Genomic DNA, 20761 nt, shown 5'->3' on the forward strand with positions numbered 1-20761 from the left:
GGTGATAGTGCCTGTGGCAGTGACAGCTGTTAACACTTACTGAGACCTCACAACATGGTGAACTCTGTGATAAAGCTTGTAGATAGATTAATTTATTCATAAATTATCTTATTTAATCCTCAAAACAACCCTATCAGGTAAGTACTAATATTATATTTACTTTGTAGATGATGGAATAAGGAAATTCCTTCAATAAGGAAAAAAGATGTTAAGCGACTTGTCCATGGTTACTAACAGGGTGATTCAGAGTAAATTAAGCTAGTCTGTGACCACAGGTCAGATTTCATTTTGTCATGAAGCTCTCTCTAACCCAAATCACAATGATAGCCACTCTTTGGCCCTATCCAAATCATATGCTAACACACAAATTAGTAGAGATTAGATGGTACGTTGGGAAACCAGATAAGAGGCCAGGTTTAAGTCAGAGGAACTCAACCCCAACCAATCTCCAGTTCTATAAACTTAGACCAAATACTTTGGTCTTTGGTCTTATGGTGAGTAAAGAACAGCGTTTTTAAATGCTAAGGAAAGCATGACATTAATATGTAAAACTATACTTTACATGAAAACACTTTTCTAATGATTTTTACATTTTGAAATATTAAATTAATCTATTCATAGCTCACTATAATAGGGAAGAATTAGGTAAGCATTTTATATCTATCAACTCTGTGATCTTTTGTCATCTTATTAAAATCACCATAATTCTGATTATAGTCCAGCTGTCCAGACTGCCTTCTAATTTGATGATAATATAAGATTAGCACCTCAGTCTTTAAAATATTCACATAGTTCATGCAAAAGCATGATTGTTGGCAGGATAATAACTAGCTTAATTAAAGAAAAGAGGGGAAGGAAACAAACATTTATTGACTACCTGCATCTTATTGTACTGTACCTCCACATACATTGTTTCATTATGATGATAATACATACCTTACATGGATATTCTAAAGATTAAGCAAGCCCACATCCTTGGAGGGGACACAGAGAAAGGGAACTAGTGTTATAGATCATGTACCATGTTCCAAGTTCTGTGCAATGTCCCATCACATACATTATTTCCTTTAATCTTCATAGCATCCCTGGACACCTGGCCTTACCATCAAGATTTTATGGATAAAGATACTAAATTTCAGACAAATTTTTAATTAGTAAGATCATACAGTTAGTAGATGGTTGAGAGCACAGATCCTGAGTTGACTGAATTATACCTTCATGTTCTTGTCAATTAAAAGATAGCAAAAGATAGCCTCTTTAACAGCACTTCATCGTGGGACAGAAGGAAGGAAAGATACCAATACCTACTCATTCATTTATTCATTCAACAAATATGCCTTCAGCACACACTCTTTGCCAGGAGCTAAACTAAATTCTTTTCATAAATTATCTCAGTAAATCTTTATAACACATCTAGGGGACAGGTACCAGGATTATCCTAATTCTAGAGATGAGAAAAATGGGCTTAAGGAAGTTAAACTAAAACATTAGCTATTCAGGATCCAAAATGGAGTTGCTTGTCTTCAAAACCTGTACTCTTTCAAGTATATCATGCTACTTCTAGAAGGCAAATCATGCCCCCCCATATGCAAAGCAAAATATTTTTTTTAACTTTTTATTTTTTATAAACATATATTTTTATCCCCAGGGGTACAGGTCTGTGAATCACCAGGTTTACACACTTCACAGCACTCACCAAAGCACATACCCTCCCCAATGTCCATAATCCCACCCCCTTCTCTCAAACCCCCTCCCCCCAGCAACCCTCAGTTTGTTTTGTGAGATTAAGAGTCACTTATGGTTAATCATTTTGGACACCATTAGGAAACTCAGATATCTGGTCTCCAGCACTAGGACTCTATTACACAGACTGACCTCTGGAATCTATAAGAAAAAGAGACAGAGATAAAGAATAAAACACAGAGAAAGAGAGAGAGAGAAAGAGGGGGGGGTGCTTAATCATGCTGGTCACCCCGGAGGTGGAAGAAAAAAACATTAATTCTAGATATCTGCATTGCACAACATCACATCTGAACCACCTGCCTATTCTCATACTAAAGATATATCAAGCCATCCTAAACCCAGGTTTGTTCTATGCACACTATGGGTACCAGACCAGAGTGTGACCAGAGTGTGTCCATGTAAAACCATCTCTACCACTAGAGGTAGAACTCTATGAGCCTTCCTGCTAAATAAAGAACAATACAGGAAAGCATGCTATAGAATGAATGGACTTGATGGGTTTCACAGGAAGACTATTTTCAAGTCATGAAGTTGCCTCCAAGTTCAGTCTTCTGTCATTCATCCCAGCAACGTCCTGCTTAACCCCACTAATACATAGGCCAATGACCACACCTCTAGGTAGACAAGCTCCAACTTAACTTCTTCCTTCCCTAGGGTTAATGGTCATTCTTATTTCTAGTCATAACTACTCCCATATCCTCCACTTTTGTAAAAATTCTCAATATTCTGCCAGTCAAGGATATGATTTTCTGGATTTAATTCTGAGCAAGCAAACTTGCATTTCCTTTTATTTAAAAGTGGCCCCTTTGGCTCTTCCCCCACAAAGCCATCTTCCTATACCTGCATCAGGGGAACAGAAGTTCCTGGGAATCCTTGCCTAGGTGACCAAGGAGTGCCCTAAGGGACAGTTGGCCCAGAATGAGAGTCTGATGTTAATGAGGCCTAGATGGAGGGTTCAAGCTCCATGGGACCAGTTATAATCCTGCTTAGAGAAATTTGTGTTGTATCTAAAATATCTGGGCAGCCACCTCCCAAATGCAGGCCCTGGATCACAATGGACAATTGGGTCAGAGAGTAAGAAACCTTCTAGCAAATTCTTCAAAATGCACATACTAATGGAGCAAGTCCACAGAGGAAATAACTGCAGACTTCATACTCCAGAGGCAGTGTAGTATAACAACATACACATGGCCTTTGGAGCTGAAGATCTGGGTGCCTTGGGGCAGTCACTTAATCCCTCTGAGTTTCTGTTTCTTCATCTTTTTAAATGGCAGTGAGCAAGGTAGAGAGAGGTTGAACCATGAGCCAGGGCATCATATTTATTGGGTGCATACTTTATGCCAGGCATTGTACCCAGTACTTCACATACACAATCACTTTACTTGCCCCAAATTTCTTCAAGTTATGAATTATTATTGAAATAATAATACAGAATATAAGAGAGTACCTGATTCATAGCACACTTAATAAATGTCAGCTCTCTTCCTTTTCAAATCTGTAGGGAAATGACAAGGATTCCAGTTCTCAGAGAAGACTAAAAAGTGTTCTCCCTAGTGCTTTTTGAAGTTTTCTGTTTGCAATTTGAAAGAAATCTTGTAGCAATGATTTTCAGAAGTAATCACAGAATGTCAGACTAGAAGGGACCTTAGAGATTGTTACTGTCCTATTCCTTAATAGATAGAAAAGAGAGATACCTACTTGTTATTGATTCTACCACAAAGACTATACTAGAACTAAGGTGTTCTTGTTCCTTAAGTGTGTGTGCTCTGGTGGCTGAGAAAAAACCACTTTGGGGGCACCTGGGTGGCTCAGTCAATTAAGTGTTTTGCTCAGGTCTTGATCTCAGGGTCGTGAGTTCAAATCCCACATTGACCTCCACGCTGGGTATGGAGCCTACTCAGGAAAAAAAAAAAAAAAAAAAAAAAAAGAAGGGGTAGAGAGAAAAGCCATTCTCAATCCCACATTAGCAAATGTTAAGGGCAGCTTCAGACTCAGGGTGGCTATAGGTCATGGAAGCTCCCTGGGCTTCCATGCTACTGTTCTCTAGGAGTTCTAGGAAATGGGTTTGGGTCATGAGAGGGAAGGAGTTGGAGAAAGAAGAGAGCAACAGTCCACAAGATTCACCATGATTTCATAGCCAATTTGGAAACAAAGGTAGAAACAAATGCAAAACCATGACCACTGGTCAACCCCATCTTTGGAGATTACAGAACTTCACAGGGTTCCACTTTTCCTGCTTGCTCTTGAAATCCACTGCTCTCTCCCACAGGTTGGTTTCCAGTTCCCACCACAAATCATTCCCAGTCATTGTCTCCTAAAAACTCTTATCCAAAGGAACATGGTGACAAGAAAGAACTTTGCTTCTGTAGCTGAAACTATGTGTAGTAAGTACCCCAGAAATATTTGTTGAATAAGCAAATCAATAGATCAATGCCTGTCTAGAGAGATCCTTCTACTGTCTCTCCGAAACACAGGAGTAAGGCTGAGTTTCAAAGCAGCCTGTGGGCTGTTCTGTTTCTCAACTCCTAGCCTAGACCTGGAGAACAGACCTTCTCTGGAGGAGGTAAAGCCTTTTTCCAAAAGTGAAAAAGTCTAGTCCTTGTGCCTCACCCTAAAAATTTTTGAAAAGAATGATAAACAAACCTCCAGTCAGGTAAACAAAAGAGCTGTGCCCAGAACTATAATTCCTTGATAACAGAAGGGAAGTAGAGATGAGAGAATAAAGCCTCCTATTCTGGTGACATCTCATCTGCCACTCACTCAAAAGAAAGATGTGGAATGGTTCCAACCATCCTTCATCAGAACCCCATGTCTTGTATAGGAATGGACTGAGTGGGAGTGGAAGCGGTCAGAGAGCCACATGTGTTGTGGGAGCAGGGATGAGAAGGAGACATGGATCAAAGGAATTGTCTTGAAGTATTAGAGCAAATTCCAGTCTATTCTGCAACTTTCTCAGGAACATTAAGCACCCTTTATTGCCTGCAAGCTTACTTACCCTATAAAAAAGAGTCCATAGTTTACCAAAGCCTTAAAAGAATCTCAGAACCCTGATACATACATACATACATATATAAACTTAAATGTTCCTAGGATACACATGCAGATTCAAACACATACAGATTGTAATAAAACCAATCAGGCTGGCACACACTATCACACAAATACAAATTCATAAACATGCACTTATGAAAGCACACAAATGACACCACACACACACACACACACACACACACACACACGCGCACACACACACAGTTTCAGACACAGACTACTCACGGTTCCTGGGTTATATGGAAGAACCAAATGCTCCCCCAAATGGTAGGGCACCACTACTACTCGCAACCCTTTCTCTATCTGTTCCAACACTTAAGGTTTTCCTAACTTGCTCAATTAAAAAAAAAGGCACAACTCTCAATATAATTTATTACCTATCCTTGACAGCTGGTGTTTGAAAACTTAGAAAGCGTTTACTTGGGAACACCCCTCTCTGGAATAAAGTAAAATTCAGAGCTAGATATAGAAAAAAACCAGATTTTTCTCCTTCATTATATTATTAATTGGTTAACCATATTCTATACACCATATCTCATTGTCCACAGGATGTCTTGACAGATCCAAATTTTTCTAAATCATGTTTCACTTTTTTTTAGAGATTTTATTTATTTGTTTGACAGACAGAGATCACAAATAGGCAGAGAGGCATGCAGAGAGAGAGAAAGAAGCAGGCTCCCCGCTGAGCAGAGAGCCCGATGTGGGGCTCAATCCCAGGAACCTGAGATCATGACCTGAGACAAAGGCAGAGGCTTAACCCACTGAGCCACCCAGGCGCCCCTCATGTTTCATTTTTGAATAGACATTTCCCAAATCCTTGCCCCAGTCTTGCCCTATTGAGGCAACTTCATATCCAGCTTCCCTGGAGCAGCCCTAGATCTGAGACGGACATTAAGGAAGGAACAAAAACTTAATATCCTATTTAATATGTCTGTGATCACTGTCCCAAATCTCATTCTGGTCAGGATTCAAGTGGGTAACAACTTGACTCATTATGACTTTGCCAAGAGTTGGGGAGTGGGCAGGGTATTTATTTGCGTCACCATCTGGATCACTATGATTACAAACCTAACCCCTTTTTGTAGAGCTCTTTACAGTTTACAACATGCTCCTGTTCCTTTGTTCCCATTGTTTCTGTTCCTTTTTTGGTCCTTGAAACAGCTCTCTGAAGTTGTTCGAGCAAATTTAATGACTGCCTCCATTTTACTGATGAAGAAACTGAAGTCCAAGATGATGTGATGATATGTCATTGGACTTCAGTGCTTATCCTCCTCCGGCATCATTACATGGAGTTTCAGAACTAATTTGTTAAACTAATATGTTAATGGGCTAATGGCATAGCAACTCTAATCAAAAGGAAGTTGGAATAGCTGTTTTTATTTTATTATTGCAGTCAATGTGATACAAGAGTAACTTAATACATTTTTAACTAAATGTACTAAGTACATTGGGCATGTACTGTATATCCGGTTAGACCCAGTGACACAATTAGGAAACAATATGACACAATGTAATAAAATACTAAATGGTAAGTGCTTAAATATTCACTTGTAAATTGGAGGTAATAATATATTAAAGAATGGGTTATAAGGGAGATCAACAAGGAAGAAATTAAAACTAGCTGGAATTATTAAGAGTGAAGTAAAAGTTGAGCCTGACAATTAAGGATTTGGAAACTTATAGAGAAGAAAAGAGGGCTCTCCATACAAAAGGAACAGTATGAGCAAAGCCATAGAGATAAAAGCAGTTTTGAATAATCCATGTGTGGGAACAATAAAAAGACTAGCTTCATTTCAATATAAGACAACAGGTTGACCAGATGATGGGTATTAAGGAGGGCACATGTTGAAATGAGCACTGGGTGTTATATGCAACTAATGAATCATTGAACACTACAACAAAATCTTACAATGTACTATATGTTGGCAAACTGAACATAATGAAAAATTTAAAAATTGGAAAAAAAGACAGAGGTTGAAAAGTTCAAAATACTGTGTCAGTTTGGAAGAGGTGATTGTCCACAACACAAGAGAAGTTTGCATTCACACACATGCTGTTTTCCAAATATCCATATTGGGTGTTCATAAAAAAGATGGGAAGTACTTCCCTGCGAGCTTCCTTGGACTCTTTCTGAAGCAAAAGCTTAAAGATGCATAGGGTGGGGCAGAAAAACCCTCTCACTTCCTTGGCACAGGAAAGATCTTTTGCTTGTAGGGGGAGGAGTAAAAGCAAAACTTGTCTGCCTCTAAGGAAAAAATATGGAATCCTTTACCCAGACTGCAGAAAAATTCCCTTGGTCCTCAGAGAAGAATATCAACAAAACCCTTTACATCTCAAACAGGAGCAGCTAACTTAAGCCCAGGATGTTACACACATATCAAGCATAGGTCTCCTACTACTGGGGGAAGACAGGAAACTCCCACTCAAGACCAAAGACAGAAGAAGCAGGAAGACAGAGAAAAACCCTCTGGCACCACAACTCACACTCTAAGGACTTGATAACAGTGGCTTACTACTGCAGGAATTCAAAGTACAATGATGGTAATGATAGCACAAAGCCTGCTCAGCTACTGAGTGGACTGACTCAATTTCACAATTAAACAACCTTATAGAGACAGGGTCATTTCCAGACATAGCAGTTTATCTTAGTTTCTACTGTTCTTCTAAATGCATTGCATGGTACTAAGTAAAAAATTAAGACACAAACACAAAAGCAAGAAAAAATAATCTCTTTTCAATAAATAAAGCAATCAACCAAACCTGATATAGAGATTTGTAAATATTAGAATGGTTAGACAGAGACTTTCTAATAACTACAATTAATATGATAAATGACCTAGTATAAAAGATGGACATACATGCTTGAACATATGGAGAATATCAGTACAGCAATGAAAACTACATGAAATAGTAAAATGGAAATACTTTAAATTAAAAAAAAATACACAGTAACAGGGGCTCTTGGGTGGCTCAGTCAGTTAATCATCTCTTGATTTTGGCTCAAGTCATGATCTCAAGGTTGTGAAATCAAGCCCTCTCTACTGGGCATAGAGCCTGCTCAAGGTTCTCTCTCTCCTTCTCCCTTTCCCTCTGCACCCCCATCCCTCTCTGGAAACAAAAAAACAAACAAAAAAAAAACACGGTAACAAAGTAATACAATAGTGAGGTAACACAAATAAAGAATGCCTTTGATGGGTTTATTAACATATGGATACAGCCAAAGAAGTAATTAGTGAACTCAAAGATAGATCATTGTAAATTATCCAAACTATAATGCAAAGAGAAAAAAGTGGGGGAGGGGGGGACAAAGCATCCAAAAGTTGTGGTATAATATGTAGTTGATTAACATGCAGTAATTCGAGTCTCAGAAAAGAAGGCAGGAAAAAATATGGGCAAAAGGATCATTTAAAAAACCTAATGACTAAGAAGTTTTCAAAAATAATGAAAGACTATAAAACACATATCCCAGGAACTCAGAGAAAAAGAATATGGATAAATATAAATACACACACTTCAAGTACATCATAGCTAACTTCTGAAACCCAACTACAAAACAAAAGTATTGATGGTAAAAGGATGCAGTACATACAAAGGAACAAAAATTAGAAATACAGTAGACTTGCCATCAGAAACTATGCAAGCCAGAAGATAATTGGGTGACATCTTTCAGGTATTGAAAGAAAGACCTGTCAACCCAGAAACCTTTATCTATTAAAATGTTTTTCAATAATGAAGACAAAATACAAACTTTCTCAAACAAAAGGTAAGAGAATTTACTTCTAGTAAATATGGGCTACAAGAAATGTTAAAGGAAGTTTTTTAAGCAGAAAAAGTGTGATGCCAGACGGAAACTTGAATCTAGAGCAAGTAATGAAGAGGGCCAGGAATGATAAAAATAAAAGTAAACATAAAAGGTATTTGAATATTTTAGTCTCTTTAAATGTAACCATATCAATAATTTCATTAATTGTAAATGGTTTTAACACCAACAAAATGATAGATATTGTCATATTGACCATAAAAGTAAGACCTGAATATATGCTTTCTACAAGAAGTTTACTATAATCATAAAAATATTGATATATGAAAAACAAAATGAAGGAAAATAAGATATACCATGAAAACCTTAACCAAAAGAAAGCTACAATGGCTGTATGAATTATCAGACCAAGAACACTTCAGATCAAGTAATATTACCACCAGACATAAAGAAGGACATCATGCAATGATAAGGAATTCAGTTTGTTAAGAAGAAAACATAATCCTAAATTTGTGTATACCTACTCAGAATTTCAGAATACATAGAGCAAAAACTGTCAGAACTGAAAGGAGAAAAAGTCAAATATAGTATTATAACTGGATACTTCCCACATCTCTCTCATTTAGCAATAGAATATGTAGGGAGAAAATAAATGAGGATATAGAAGATATGTATATTAGCAGTGAACTTGACCTGACACTTATAGAACACTTCACTCAACAACAGAAGAATATGCATTGGTTTTAGATACACACGGTACATTCACAAAAATGGCTTATTTTCTGGTGCATAAAAGAAATGCAATAATTTCTTCTTATATTTTTACTTTAACATACCAGATAAATCTAATTCATTTAATTCCTTACAAAATCTTCAAAACGTTCCAGGAGCTCTCCAGAACACCTCAGATTGTAGACAAAATATTTCATTTTAGAATTTGATTGAGGGAAATGTGTCAAAAATTATCAAAGGTTTGAAGACTTGACTAGGATAACAGATCATTATGACCGGTTTTTAATTGCCCATTTAACCAAAGTGACAATAAAAGATATCAAAGACAAATACATAAGATCACATAGTTGTGAGCAAAATTTATCTTTTTAAAAATATTAAGACTTTTCTTAGAGTAAATCAAACACCTGATAAAAATAGGTAATTTTTTTTTTGTAAAACACAGGATTCTTACTTTCTAGGCATATAACTTTAAAGATAAAAATATTTACAATGTTTTATTAAGAGGGGATCTATAGTTTAAGAAAACATTTTTAACAAAGAGAAAACAAAAATTTTAACTTTGCATAAGTATACTTTTTAAAAATTATTTATTTATTTTTTATTTCTTTTCACTGTATCAGAATTCATTGTTTATGTACCACACCCGGGGGTCAATGAAATAAGTGCACTCTATAATACCCACCACCAGGCTCACCCAACCTCCCACCCCCAGCCCCTCCAAAACCCTCAGAATGTTTTTCAGAGCCCATAGTCTCTCATGGTTCATCTCCCCCTCCAATTTCCCCTAACTCCCTTCTCCTCTCCATCTCCCCATGTCCTCTGTGTTATTTCTTATGCTCCACAAATAAGTGAAGCCATATAATAATTGACTCTCTCCGCTTGACTTATTTCACTCAGCATAATTTCTTCCAGTCCCGTTCAAATTTTGTTGATACAAAAGTTGGGTATTCATCCTTTCTGATGGAGGTGTAGTACTCCGTAATGTATATGGACCACATCTTCCTTATCCATTCATCCGTTGAAGCGCCTCTTCCACAGTTTGGTGACTGTGGCCATTGCTGCTATGAACATTGGGGTACAGATGGCCCTTCTTTTCACCACATCTGTATCTTTGGGGCAAATACCCAGTAATGCAATTGCAGGGTCATAGGGAAGCTCTATTTTTTTTGATTAATATATATTGTATTATTAGCCCCAGGGGTACAGGTCTGTGAATCACCAGGTTTGTACACTTCACAACACTCATCATAGCACATACCTTCCCCAATGTCCATAACCCCACCACCCTCTCCCTAGCCTCCCCCCACTCCCTACCCCCACCCCCCACAACCCTCAGGGAAGCTTTATTTTTAATTTCTTAAGGAACCTCCACACTGTTTTCCAAAGTGGCTGCACCAATTTGCATTCCCACCAACAGTGTAAGAGGGTTCCCCTTTCTCCACATCCTCTCCAACACTTGTTGTTTACTGTCTTGTTAATTTTGGCCATTCTAACTGGTGTAAGGTGGTATCTCAATGTGGTTTTGATTTGAACCTCCCTGATGGCTAGTGATGATGAACATTTTTTCATGTGTCTGTTAGCCATTTGTATGTCTTCTGTCCATTTTTGGACATGATTATCTGTTTTGTGTGTGTTGAGTTTGAGGAGTTCTTTATAGATCCTGGATATCAGCCTTTTGTCTGAATATGTGAATATCTTCTCCCATTCTGTGGGTTGTCTCTTTGTTTTGTTGACTGTTACATCAGTATACTTTCGATATTAAAACTCATTTACTTAAATTTAGTTCCAGTACTAGCCAGTACTGACCACACACAATTTCCTTCTAAAGATTCCCTCCCTATAAACCTCATACAACTTTATGCATTCAGATTTGTACCAAGTTTTCCTTCTTTAAATAACCACTCTCACTTTAGAAAAAAATTACTTTCTTTTCCCTCAACAAAAATGTATTCCAGTTCCTTTTTTTTTTCAAAAATACCTATTTTACTTTTCTTGCATATAGAGTTGTTTCCCTTATTTCTAGTAGTCTGAGTTATACTTATCACAATTCTTAAATCTTAGAACCCTTAGTTTCTAGTGAAAACAAACTAGTAAGCAAACTTTTGTTTTATCAGCATTCTTTAGGTTAACAAATTTATGAATACATTTCCAGATTTCTAGAAACATCTGTTTTTCATAGTACAATTTTTTTAATAAAATGTGAATCAAGTTTATTAATAGAACCATATTTACTTTCTCTGTAATGATAAGAGGAAAAAACTCTCTAAAGACCTGGTATACAAGGGAAGCCATTTTAGATTTCTTCCCAATTCAACATGATTGTATATAAACTTTATTCAAACCAAAAGCCTGATTTATTGCCCACCACACATACATTATACATCTGCTTTGTGAATGAGTAGCCTAAAGGCAAATCATCTTGTCTTTGAGGTATCAATTAATACTCCTACTCCCTGCATTCCCCTATGATAAATCTCATGATTCCTGCCTATGTACTAATGTATAATATTTTGAGCTTTTACAAGATGTAAAAATGTATACAATCCTATAAAAACTGTCCATTCTCTGGAACAACTTCTTCCTTGTGAAGGGCATGTATCCCAATTAGCTGTCCTAATTTGGGCTCAGATAAGACTCTTTTACCTTTAGAGATTTTAAAATGTTTCTTCAATTTGCATAGACATTTCTTGGTAACATTGTCAAGATATCAGAGTACCTCACTTGAGAACAGTTGGGGGTCTTCTTGAACTGGACACTCAGTACAGCAAAAGCCCTTTGTGCTCCTCCAACTTTTCAGCACTTCACAGGTGTATCTGGTAAGAAGGAACACAGCTATTTAAAATAATTAAAGCTACAGTATATTCTGACCATTACAGAATTAAACTAGAAATTAATATCCTGGAAAATATGTGATTATTTGGAAAATAAATAATACCACTCTTTGAAAAAATCCATGGGCCAAACAAGGAGTCACTGGAAATTATAAAATATTTTTAATTTAATGAAAATTAAAGTACATCATATCAAAATATTTGAGGCAAATATATAACATGCTTTGGGGGAAATTTACAGTGGTAAAACCCTGTTATTAGAAAAGGCAAATTTTTCGAATCAACAATCTAAAATTCCAGCTTAAGAAATGAGGGGATAAAAAGCAAATTAAATCCCAAAGTCAAAAAATGTTAAGAAAATATAAAGAGCACAAATCTCAGATTTGGCAGATGAAATAGAAAAACAATATAAATCAATGAAACTAAAGCCTGACTCTAAGAGCAATATTTATAAGCCTCAAGACAGATGGATCAAGAAGAAAAAAAGATATAAATCACCAATATAACAAAGGAAGGAGAGACACTACTACAGTTATTTCAGGAATTAAAAAGGATAATAAAGGACTATTTTGAAAAAACTTTTGCCAATAAATTTGATCAATTAAATAAAAGGAAAAATTCCTTGAAAGATTACTACCACTGCTCACTCAAGAAAAAACAAGCAACATAAATATTCCTATATCTACTACAGAAATTAAACTCACAGAAACCTCCATACAAACAGAAACAACAATATCAATTATGAAAAAACTCTTCCAGAAGAATATAAGAAACATTGCCCAGTACATATTGTTATATCACCATTATTCTGACATTACTGGACAAGGGTGACACAAGTAAAATACAGGCAAATATCCTTCAGAAACATAAATGCAGGGAGTCTTAACAGAATGTCAGTAAACTAAATCCAGCAAATATATAAACAAAAATACGTCATGATCATGGTAGGCAGAATAATGGCTCCAAGAAGATGTCCATGTTCTAAGCCCCAGAACCTGTGACTATATTATGTTATAGATGAAAAAAGAGAATGAAGGTTGCAGATGGAGTTTAGATTCCTGAGCTGGTGACCTTAAAATAGAGAAGTTATTCTGGATTTTTAGTGGGCCTAAATGGATACTTAAGGATTCTTAGCAGTAGAAGAGAGAGGCAGAGGAGTCAGTGTCAGAGTGATGCAACATGAGAAACACTCAACTGGCCATTGTTGTCTTTGAGGATAGAAGGATTTCATGGTCCAACTAATGCAGGAAGCCCCTAGAAGCTGGAAAAAGCAAGAAGACAAATTTCACCCCATGAGCTGCCAGAATGGAACACAAGCCTCCCAACACCTCATTTTAGCCCAGAGAGACCCGAATCAAATGTCTCATCTACAGAGCTGCAACAAAATAAAATTGGGTTGTTTTAAGCCGCTACATTTATAGTGATTTGTTATAGCAGCAGTATGAAATTAACAGGGGATTTAATGGGTGGGACCAGGAATTAAGGTTGAAATAATCCATCATGAAGTACCATTCACTCTTTCCAAATTAAGAACAAGCCAAATTGGGCTGATAAATGGAGAAGCAGGGAAGATAATCACCCCTTCTCTAAACGGGTCTTGTATAATGAGTTTCGATCCTTAAGAGTCCTGTTTTATATTGGACTAAATTAACTAGAATAGCCAAAATTTTGAAAATGAAAAACATTGGAAGACTTATACTACCTACTTTCAAGACTTAGTATAAAGCTCAGTAATCAAGGAAGTGTGGTCTTGACAGAAGGATAAACATACAGATCAATTGAACAAAACAGAAGAGAATCTAAAAGAAACCCAAAATACATATGATCAATTGATTTTTAACAAAAATGACAAAGTATTTAGTGAAGAAAAGATAGTATTTTGGACAAATAATGCTGGAGCAATTGGATTACCATATACATAAAAATTACCTTTAACCCCTATTATGTGCCATATTAAAAAATTCATTCCAAATGTATCACAGTTCCAAATATAAAACCAAAACCTATAACACTTCTGAAGAAATTCAGTGTGGCCTGGGTTAGGCAGAGATTTCTTAGAAAGAAACAAAAACACAGACAACACAAGAAAAGCTTGATAAATTTGACTTCATCATAATTCAAAACTTCTGCTATTTGAGTGACACTGTTATGGAAACACAAAGGACAGGAGAAAATATTTCAGAAGACATGTCTGATAAAACACTTGTATCTCTAATATGTAAACAACTCTCACAACTCAACAATGATAAAACAAATAACCCAGTGAAAATTTGAGCAGCTTTAAATAGACACTCTAAGGAAGATGTCCAATATAATTTTTCTTCAAGGAAATCCAATTTATTTTTTTAGGAAATCCAATTTAAAACCACAATAAATGGAAATACACATTTCCTAAAAGACAAAAACAAAATAAAATAAAACAAAACAAAACTACCCTAACGATACCTGATGAGGATGTAGTGCAACCAGAACTTAATATGCATTGCTACTGAGAAGGCAAAATAGCATAGTCCCTTTGGAAAACAGTTTAGTAGTTTCTTCTGATTTAAATATGTAACTTAACTTGTTACCAAGTCACCTCAGTCCCATGTATTTATTCAAAAGAAATGAAAACACATGTCCAAAGGAGCTACAACAAAATGCTTTTCGCAGTTTATTCAAAAGAGCTAACAAAATAGGACAGACCCAAATTTCTATCAACTAATGAATGATCAAACTGTGTATTTATCCAATGGAACACTATTTGGCAGTGAAAGGAACAAACTATTGATACGTGGCACAACATGGATCTATCTCAAAAGCATTGTGCTATGTGAAAGAGGGCAGACACAAAAGACTATACAATTCTATTATTCCAGTTATATTACTTTCTGGAAAAGGCATATCTATGAGGGAGAGAAATCAAATTAATTATATATATATATATATATCCAGTTTTTTACCTACCATGCTGGCTTCAAGCAGAGTGCAATTCAACTGTAATTATGCCAGTCACACCAATCAAGGACAAATTGAAAGCCAAGATCTTCAGTTCTGTCTATACACCACCAGTACAACTGGCTCAGTGGCATTTTTATCACTGAATCAACTAGTTACTTAAGTGACTAGAAACCCAACCTTAAGTATGACTTAGTTTCAAGCCTTTGCCTCTGTTTCTTTGTCTATGTCTTACACATCAACAATGAATAGATGAAAAATAAAATGTTCTGTGTCTGTGACCCTACAATCCAAAATAATCAAATTAACTTCTAGTCGTTTGACACAACTATTTGAACAAAACTGACTGAATTGATAAGTTTGGTCAATTGATCTTTTTTTTCTCTTTATTTCATTTTCCCCACCTCTACGGTGGCCTCCTTAGAAATCTTGTTTCCTAATTAGAAGGCAGAAATTACCAAACTTAAAAAAAAAATATATGAGGAGAAGTGGACTTTGGAAAGGGGATGAAGGTTGCACAATGGAATGTACTCAAAGTTTATCTGACTGCAGACAACTTCTAAAAAATTCAGAGGCCTCTACATTCTTCATTCATACATTCATTTACCAGTCACTGTTCCCCTCTTATGCGCTTTGATGGCTTGACAAAAACCGAAGTTGTAGGAGGAAACACACTCTCTGTGAGTTCCTTCAATAGTATCCAGATCTGTACAGGGGAGGACAAGGTTAAAGAAGAAGACTTGGAAGTATGTGAGTAAAGGCATTTCAAATTCTGATTGGATGCAACTCCCTCAAGGATAGTCTGTGTTCAGGGTACTCAGTTTGTGACCCTTTTCATAGGCTCAGTATATGGACAGGGTCTAGGGGACCATTGGTGCACAACTGCACAGTCTTTTGCATCTTTTCCATAGCAATCTCTCCTTCCTGGTCACCTGTTACTGCCATAGCAGCAACCACACATACAATTCACACATACCCACACATGGCCTGACTTCTGTGCTGACTCCTTTGTGACCCCCTACTTTCTCCTGGTAATGAGCTCCCCCTCCTTCAGCATCATGGAGAGCTTCCACCTGGAGGTCCTGACCTGAATCTGGGCTATAGTCATCGGTTATGCTCTATGTTACCCACATATAGAGAGTCCCTGCAAGGGCCTGGTGGCCAGCTGCTGGATGACAGCAGTTTCAGTAGACTTTCATATCCATTATGTCATTACTGTACCTCCAATGTTTCCAACCATTTCATCTATAAGATCCAGGCTGTGCTAAATCTGACATTCTCTATGTCAGCTTCAGTGAACTGATGCTAGTGGGTAGCATAAAGCAGTACCATGAGCCTGCTTTGGCCCTTTGGCTTCGTCCTCACCTCCTGACTACCTCCTTGCATCTTGCCATTTTGAAGTCTTTTCCATCTACAGTTCCCATTTTGATCTGGTGGCCATCTTCTTGGGCACAGCCATTTCTACATATCTAAAACCTCATTCACAGGTGTCCCAAGTTGAAAACAAGCTCATTACTATCTTCTTCGGCATCATTACATCTATGCTTTACACCATCACCTACAGCCTTCAGCAAAGAAGTGAAGAATACCTTTAGGAATAGGGAGAAGTAACTTAGACTCATGGACCAAGAATTACTACTTAACACATATATATGTCTGGGGAACCAAATAACAGATCATTTATTTCTATACAAATAAATACCTACAACCTCTAAGTATCATGCCAAAGGGCTCCAGATATGGTCCTAGCTCTTAAGGGAGTTGCAATCTGGCCAGGGGTAAGGGAGGAAAGATAAGTGTAGCACTAACAAAAATATAAGAGCAAAAATATAAATAAGACCTGGTAATGTTGCAAAAAAACCTAGGTTAAAACCATGGCATCCTAAAAAGGATGAGAAAGAGCTCACTTCACATTGTTTAGGTGGGTTCATAGTAAGCTTTGTGATGGAGTTGGCAACATCTGAACTTCCATTTTTCATATGAAGAGAACTTAGATGTGAGACGATAAAACAATGAGAAGAGCATCCCATGCAAAGGCAACAAGAGAAACAAAAGTATGAGAATGGTAAAGAGAATGATACAGGAAGGGGAGACAGATCTTCTTTGATTGGAGTGAAAGTAATGTGAGGATGAGTGAGAGAAGAGAATGGAGAATTTAGCACTTAATCCCAGACAGGAGTTATCATTTTGGGGACTCTAAAGTCAGGCTTCCTGGATTCAAATCCTGGTTCTGCCTCACAGCTGTGGAACCTTAAGCAAGTTGTGTGATCTCCCTGGGCCTCTGTTCACTAACCATAAAATGGGGGAAATAATAGTACTTACACTTCATAGGGTTACTTTAAGGATAAAAAAAATTAAACTATGGGAAGTCACTGGAACAATGTAAGTACTCAATAAATGATGGTTATTATCATTGTTATCCTTGGTTTCTCCATTACCCACTGGAGTGAGAAGTTCTCCAGGTACTCCCCATTTCTGACTTGCTTCTATTTACACTTACAAATGGATTTGGACACATAGTATGAAATCAACCCATGTTCGAAGCATAGTTGAATATACAAATGATGGAATGAATGAATGAATTGCACTGTGAAACTTCTTGTATTAGAGTCCCCGATGATCAGATTTATTGTAAAGTCAAGATTCCTCCATGCAGCACATACTTCTAGATATCTGTATGTCATCATATGCTGCCTTTAGATGTCTGCATTTTCTTCTAGTTTTTGGAAGGTGGTAAGAGGTCTAGGTAGGTATAAAACTTATGAAGGCAGCCAGAGGACAGAAGGCTGACAGCAAATACGAAAACTAGGTTTGAACCCTGGCCTTGCTACCATGTGATCTTGAGCAAGCCATTCAACTTATGATATTCATTTGTTTAAATTCTTAGTAGAAGAGAGTTATATTAGGTGACAGTGCCTGGCATTCCAACTGAGATTTCTTTCTAGTTTTACACAGTAACATCCAATATTAAAATATGCTTGTTAGTTTTCCTCAAGTTTGACCTATAGTAGGGACAAAGACACTAAGCACACTGAAGTAGGCAGAGTGAGCACATTCTGGGAGATATGCACACACTGCTGACAACTGATAACAGGGACCACTTTCCAATGATGCTCTCTAACAGAGCCACCAGCACGCTAGAGCTCAGCTATTTGTAACTCAGAGCTATGCCTGCTATGCCTCCAGCCTCTAATTTCCTCAGTACTTGGCAGGCAATAGGGGATCAATAAATGTTTGTCAAATTGATTTCAGTTACAGATCCACTCTTCCAGCACTAATACCATTCCCTGTTGCTTTCTCTGTCTCCTTTTAGTCTTCCCTGTGCCCCATTCATATATTCATTCATTCAACAAATACTCACTACTTATTTACTGAGTGTCAGGCCCTCTGTTAGGCTTTAACAAACAATACTGTAGTGGAAGTTAGCTTCTCAGTCTGATTCCAGTCTCATTATGTCTTCCTTTCTCTCTCATTCTCTTAATTTCTTATATTATTGCTCTGATTTTATATCCTCTTTTATCCTCTCCCAGTTTCTCCATCTCCCTCTGCCCCAGACTGACTAATTCACTTCAGAGCTGCTCTGTCCTCACACCCTGAGCTCCTAGCACTTTATTCCTTCTCTGAGATCCATCTAGTCCCCAGAGACAGCTCCATTCCTAGAAAAATTGGCACAAACATTCCAACATCATGTCTTCCCAATGAGCTTTATTCCCTGCACCACCAGTGAGGTGTCCCAGCTGGTACATGCTCTGTATGTGAAAGCTACAGTAGGCATGTGAGATGAGACCTCCCTAAAGTCCTTCCTGAACACCACCACAAAAAATTCTAAGATATCTACTGTGAGAAAGTTCTAGAAAGGTTCTTTCTATTCTCAATCTTCACTCATGCCCCAGACATGCCCTACCTGGCTTGCAGCCCCCTATCTAGTGTTCCCTGGTGCTAGTGTTCCCTGGGAGGGTACTCAAATCAATCCATTCACAGCCCTACTCAACCCAAAGTTTGTAAGCACTTATTTTTCTCAAGTTTTTTTCTATGCAATGGCCAATTTAATCATTAAAACAACCCCATGAGGTATTTATATGGTCCCCATTTACCAATGAGGAAATCTAGGTTCAGAGTTGGCATAACCAGCCTAAGGTCTCACAGTTAATAAGTGGCAGAGCAGATTCAGAAATGTGAACTTCCTCCTTCTTATCTCCCTCTTCCAACCCCCACCTATCAGTGGTCACTACATTATGAGCCTAAGTGACAGACACAATGATTAGTGGCTAAAGAAACAGTGTCAGCTTTTATATAGTTCTGGATCTTTGCATTTACAGCTACCAATCTGACTCTATTGAAAGTCTCATAAAAAATCTCAAACTCACATGTCCCAAACTGAACTCAACATCTTTCCAACTCCTCCTTCTACTTCCTTCTGCTCAAACCAATTCTCCACTCCCCTGCTAATGTCCCCTATATTAATTAATGGCACCACCATCCACCACGTTGTCTGAGCCAGAATCATGCCAAGGAGGCCTCCTGTGCCCTTCTCTTTCCCTGTTCACTTCCACCCCTATCCCATGTTCAATCCTGATTATTTTATTTCCATAATGCCTTGCTTAATACTGACCCTATTTCTATTTCCCTATAGTGTAAGGACTGTAATTCAAAGCCTCATTATTTTTTGCCCTCACTTCTACAAAAACCACCATCCATTATTTCTTTAAGTCTCTTATTTGTTCCTTCTCACCAATTCAAATGCTTAATATTGGAGTAACTCAGAGCTCAGTCATTAAGCTATGGCTCTATCAACAGTTTCTCCCTTGTGATCTCATCCAGTATCATCATATTAAATATACTATAAGTGACACCAGCTCCCTAATTATTAGCACCAGAACATAAATTACAGATTCATGTATCCAACTGCCAACTGGACACTTGGGTGGCTAAAAACATCTTAAACTTAGCATTCCTTAAACCAAACTCCAGATCTTCCATAAGACCTAAGCCTATTCCTGTTTTAGGCTTCCTCATTTTGGTAAATGGTGGCTCCATTCTTCCTGTTGCTTAGGCCTTTATGACCCAAGGACATAGCAAGCATACCCTTGCCACAGGATCTTGTTATTTTGTCCATCTGAAACATTTTTCCACTGAATATATATTTGACTCTAGGTCTTTACCTGAATGACATCTTAGTAGAGATAACTTCCATGACCGCCCTACATAAAACAGAACCTCTCCCCATCACTCTTTACCCCTTATTCTGTTTTTCTTTTCAACATATTTACTATTACTTAACAAATAACATATTTATTTGCTTTTTTGTTTGTTTGTTTATAATGTAACCCAGCCCTCTAGAATGTAAACTCCACAAGGACAGGGAATTTGTTTTGTTCACTGCTGTATCCAAAACACTTGGGACATAATAGGTACTTAACGAAAATTTGCTAAATTAATGGGTAAATGAGATAAATAAACAAATTAATGATATTTAGTAACTATGATATACTCTGCATTTTTGGCCTCCAATCAGTTGCTTATGCTGTTCCATCTGCCTGGAATGCCCATGGAAATCTTATTCTCTTAAGTTCCAGCTCACATATTGCTTCTTCTACAAAGTTCCATCCAAATCTGCTCCTCACCAGGCAGAATTAATCTTCCCATTAAGTACCCTAGCATATGACTCTCTACAGCACTCATCACTTTCTGCCTTAAGCTGGAG

Source organism: Mustela putorius, unplaced genomic scaffold, assembly GCF_011764305.1.
Source record: "Mustela putorius furo isolate JIRA1106 unplaced genomic scaffold, ASM1176430v1.1 tig00003899_pilon_pilon_pilon, whole genome shotgun sequence".
In the NCBI taxonomy this organism is placed as follows: Eukaryota; Metazoa; Chordata; class Mammalia; order Carnivora; family Mustelidae; genus Mustela; species Mustela putorius.